The following is a 5,621-nucleotide window of genomic DNA, read 5'->3' as shown; positions in this document are numbered from 1 at the left end:
TGTCCTGGAGCCTCTCCTGCATGCCAAGTGCCTTGCAAGCTTTTACTGCAGGTTACAAGATTTTTCTTTTTTCTTTTTTTAATCTTTCCAATGGTCAACTATTCCAGGAATGATTTTTCTTCCTATGAACTGAGCAGCCTAGGGATTATATATACAGCTGACTCTTGAACAATATGGGTTTGAATTGTGCGGGCCTTCTTCTATGTGAATTTTTTAAAATAATTTTTCTAAATGTTTATTTTTGAGACAGAGGCAGAGCATGAGCAGGGGAGGGGCAGAGAGAGAGGGGTGACAGAATCTGAAGCAGCTCCAGGATCTGAGCTGTCAGCAAGAGCCTGACGCGGGGCTGGAATTCATGAACCGTGAGATCATGACATGAGCTGAAATCGGACGCTTAAGCGACTGAGCCATCCAGGCACCCCTTAGGTGGATTTCCTTTTTTTTTTTTTAAATAAGCTCTATGCTTAATGTGAGGCTTGAACTCATGACACAGAGATCAAGAGTCACATACTCTACCAACTGAGCCACTCAGGCACCCCTAATGTGGATTTTTTTCAATAAATACCGTATGGTACATTTACTGTATAGTATATGTACTTTCTTTTATGATTTTCTTTATTATTTTTTTTAATGTTTATTTGAGAGAGAGTGTGTGAGTGGGGGCGGGGGGAGGGGGAGAGAGAGGGAGACACAGAATCCGCAGCAGGCTCCAGGCTCTGAGCTGTCAGCACAGAGCCCGACGCGGGGTTTGAACCCAGAAACCATGAGATCATGACGTGAGCCACAGTCAGATGCTTAACTGACTGAGCCACCCAGGCGTCCCTCTCTTATGATTTTCTTAATGTTGTCTTTTCTCTGTTTTATTGAAAGAATACAGTATATGCACATATATCAAATGTGTTAATCAACTGTTTCTGTTATTAGTAAGACTTCTGGTCAACAGTAGGCTATTAGTAGTTGAGTTTTGGGGGAGTCAGAAGCTCTGAGTGGATTTTCAACTGCTGGGGTGGAGATGGGGGGGCACCATGCATGAATTTACATTTTTTCTTTTTTTTCTTCCCCTTTTAAAAAATGTTTATTCATGTTTGAGTGGGGGGCAGTGAGGGGGAGAGAGAGAGAAGGAGACACAGAATTGCAAGCAGGCTCCCAAGCAAACAGCCTGACGTGGGGCTCAAACTCACGAACATGAGGTCGTGACCTGAGCCCAAGTCGGACGCTTAACCAACTGAGCCACCCAGGTGCCCCTTTTCTTCCTATCTTCATAATTAGTCTTTGCTTGTAATAACCTGAGGGGACACTGGCGATCATGGAGCTAAATCCCCCGTGAAGCACACTCTATGGCAAAGCATTCCTGGCACCACTCCCGCCTCTGCGTTTGGCAAGTACAGCTCTGCACGAGGCCGCCTCCTGAGTCATTTTGTTCAGCCCAGAGCGCCCGTGTGTCTTCTGAGAAACATCCTTGACTAGAGCGGTTCACAATAGGGCGTGGGAACTGGCCGGAGGCTCTGAAACCATTCTTTCTCTTCCTTCTTGGCACAAAGAGGCTAAGGAGCCCAGGCCAACAGGACAACTTGAGAGAGAGAAACCAGCATCACAGGAAGAGAAAGACAAGGACCAAAGGGCCTCCCCTCTGTCGCACTAACTACAAACCATTCATTTAAAAAAGAGGTTGGGGGGGGGGGTGGGGGCATAAGGCGCCTGGGTGGCTCAGTTGGTTAAGCATCTGACTCTTGGTTTCGGCTCAGGTCATGATCTCATGGTTCATAAGTTCGAGCCCTGTGTCGCTGACAGTGCAGAGCCTGCTGGGAATTCTCTGTCTCTCTCTCTCTCTCAAAAGAAAATAAACATTTAAAAACCAAATCAAATCAAATCAATGTTTCCCTGATCATTCCCTAATTTCTCTTTCTCCCTGGGCATTCCTACTATGAGCGGGCCTCCCTTTAGATTTTTTCTCTTTTTAGGCCAGTCTTACAGCACCCTACAGCACTGTTCACTTAACGATCCTTCCCCAGTCACACATAGGGGTGCTGGCTCCGTGGCATACCTAGCAAAAATGAGACACACATTGTTCACACAAATGAAGAGACTCCCTTCCTATACATGGAGGAAACGGGGTAGATTAGGCAATGGTGGGGGTCTCAGGCAGGGGGAGATTCTTCCTAGGTCCTGCCTCAATGCCTGCGTCTGCTCGGAGGTCAGTGACCCTGATCCTGACCAAGTGTTATGGAAATCAAGTTCCCCCACCCCATCCTCACCATCTCATCACTTCCAGCTGACCTGGGAGCTCCCCCAAAAGCCTTAGGTTGAGCATTCCCTGGGGCAAGGTCTCTTCTCCCTCAGCATCTAAAATAAAGTGGTGACACATGTAGTTTCTTCCCGTTCACTTTTCCCTAATGGGCCTTCCATCTCTGGAGTGGAGAACCTGTCTTTGCGTGGGGTTATTAGTAAGGAAAACTAGGAGCCAGATCCAATCCCCTCACCTGGGTGGGTTGCAGGGGCGGGGGGAGGGGGGAGCAGGTGACAGGCTCAGCCAACCCAAGGCGCTTCCCCTGGTCTCGGAACCTTGAGAGGAAGGCAGGCTAACAGAGATGCCCGCAGGATCACCAGGGCTCATGGGGAGGGCACACTGGCCTGTTTCTGCTAAGAGATTGCTGCTGTGATTCTTGGGGCCTTACTTAGCCTCTGTTTCTTGATCCCAACTGTTAATTAAGCCTGATTCTTCAGCTCCCATTTACTCATGAGTTCTCTACTATTCTTTCCCGAAGTCCCTTTTACTTAGCCAGACTAGTTCTCTGAAGCTTTTAACCAGGAATGCCCACTGGTAGAACAGAGCGTCTGTGACCCCTGTGGTTTGGGCGATGGAGAGGAGATTCACTGGGAGGAACAATCCTATTCACTGAACAGGGTTGTGTTTCTAGGCTTGCTTGCTGTCCCAGGATGCTCTTAGGGCTCTAGCTTGGGCACCAGGACCATTATGCCATAAGCTGGTCTTAAATGTGAGTTGCTTTCTATCTAAACCCAGGACAGTTGACACTGGCCAGAACCATCTTCCGGAGAATCAGGCACAGGGAAGAGACGGCCGGCTCCAGGATTCTCCTGTGACAAGACAGTGCCTGTTTCCTGTGGTCCAGGGTTGGCCTGGGAGAGCAGCAGGGGCAGATTGCACTGGTAGGCTGTTAGAAAGCTTCAGCAGTGCACCCCCTCCCGCCACCTAAACTAATCTTTTCTCTTTTGTGTAAATTCCCATTCCTAGTGGGGATGGAACTGTGGAGAAACAGATCTTTGTAATACGAGATCATCCCCAAGAATTATCTTCCTCAATTATTTTGCATAACTGGCTCTCTAGGAATGCTCACCACTAGAGGGGAGGCTGGGAGTTTTGCCTCCAGGCAGGTGATGCAAACTTCTCAAGTTGGCCAGGAGGTGGTGCTATTTGCATGAGGTCGGTTTAGGCTAATAAACGGAGGTTGTAGTCAGTAACCGAACCTCACTTTGCATCTAAAAGAAATTTTTTTTTTTAGTGTTTGAGAGACAGAGAAGGAGACAGAGTGTGAGCAGGGGAGGGGCAGAAGGAGAGAGGGAGACAGAGAATCTGAAGCAGACTCCAGACTCTGAGCTGTCAGCACAGAGCCTGACATGGGGCTCAAACTCTGAAGGGCAAGGTCATGACCCGAGCCAAAGTCGGACCCTCAACCGACTGAGCCACCCAGGGACCCCTGCATCTTTTCACTTGCACTAATTAAAGGGATTAATTAGTGAAAAACAGGTGAAACTCAAATAATCTTGGGAGTGCGCAGAGAACTTTCTAAGAATGACACAAAACTCAGAAGTTATAAAAAGACAAGGTGGACAGCATAAAAATTTCTATGCTATAAAAACAGCAAAAAAAAAAAAAAAAGAACAGCAAACAGAAACATAGCAACTTCTTTGACAAACTAATAAAGAACTCTTACAAATAAATTTAATTAAAACATAGGAAGAGAAAGAACGATCTTGCCATCTGCAGTGATATGGACGGATCCAGAGGATTTAATGCTAAGAGAAATAAGTCAGAGATAGACAAATACCATATGGTCTCACTCACATGTGGCATTTAAGAAACAAATGAACAAAGGGAAAAAGAGAGACAAACCAAGAAACAGACTCTTAAGTAGAGAGAACAGATGGTTACCAGAGAGGAGGTGGGTGAAACAGGTTATGGGGATTAAGAGTGCACTTGTTATGGGGAGCCTTGGTTAAGTGCCCGGCTCCTGATTTTCACTCAGGTCATGATCTCATGGCTGGTGAGTTCAAGCGAGTTCAAGCCTGGAGTTGGGCTGTGCACTCACAGCATGGAGCCTGTTTGGGATTCTCTCCCGGCCTTCTCTGCCCTTCCCGTCCTCTCTCTCTCTCTCTCAAAATAAATACGCTTAAAAAAAATTCTTCTAAAAAAGGGTGTGCGTTGTCGTGATGAGCGCTGAGTAATGTATGGAATCGTTGAAGCCATATATTGTACACCTGAAACATAGAACACTGTATCTTAACTATTGGATCAAAAGAAAAAGGAAAAAAAAAAAAAAAAACCATGGGAAGATATTCACTCACTGATGTCTCTCAGTTCACAGAAAAGGAGATTAAAATTATCCAAATAAACATAAAACATCTTTCAACTACTCATGAAATTTTCATAAAAGTGAAATGAAATATAAATTAAAAATTAAAGCAACAAATGTAGTCATTTGCTTGTGCGCCTCCAGTGACTGGTCTGCATAATAAAAGCATTCACAATTGTCGTGTCACCCCTGACAGCGTGTTTGTTTCCATCCTCATGTTTCCCCCTTGGGTTTCCAGACGGTTTCTCACCTGTTGGCAGGCGGTGTTGGGGCAGTCCTTTCTTCGAGGGCGCCAACTGTGGGAAGGACAGAGGCGGATCTCCCACTCTCACCTCCCAGGGCTGAGACCCACGGTGAGCGGCGCTGGCGTCGGTGACTGACACCGAGCCGTGGAACAGGTGTGCTGGGCGCTGCGTCCGCGCCCGGGGAGGTGATGATGGGGCAGGCTCCGAGAAGACCAGGTGGACGAAAGAAGGGAGTTCTTCGGTGGCAGAAGAGGCGGGGACTTGCCTCCAGCAGGAACGCCACGTGCGAAAACAAAGGGGTGTGCCGAGGCCAGGTGCGACCGTGGACTTGCAGGTTGAGGGAGGGGGCGCCGGGCTCGGGCAGCCGCGGGGAGGGGGGTGCTTTTCCCGGGCGGACTCCCGCCTGCTCCGGGCACAGCCTTCGGAGGCGCCTAACAACATGCCTTGCCACGCAGTCCCCTCCACACAACTTTCATTTTTTATAGGCAAGTACGCGGAGGCCTTCGGGAAGTGAAATGACCTGCATCAGGTCACAGCTCTGGTCCACCCTGGGGTCCTGAGGGCCGGTCCGCGGATTGGCCTGCCGCACTGCCAGGGCCATCCACGCTGAGTGGCGCTCCCAGCCCGCGGCCCGGGCCGCCGCTGTGGACTACGACTCCCACAATGCCCTCGGCCCAGCCTCCTCCCTCTGGCCGTCTCAGGAGAACCAGTAGAAGAGCAGGATTTCCAGGGGCCGTTCTCGGCGGCCAATAAGCGCGGTGGGGGGCGGGCCTCTCCCGTCCAT

The sequence above is a fragment of the Prionailurus viverrinus genome, chromosome B3 (assembly GCF_022837055.1).
Source record: "Prionailurus viverrinus isolate Anna chromosome B3, UM_Priviv_1.0, whole genome shotgun sequence".
NCBI lineage: Eukaryota > Metazoa > Chordata > Mammalia > Carnivora > Felidae > Prionailurus > Prionailurus viverrinus.
Note: the sequence above shows the minus strand (reverse complement) of the source record.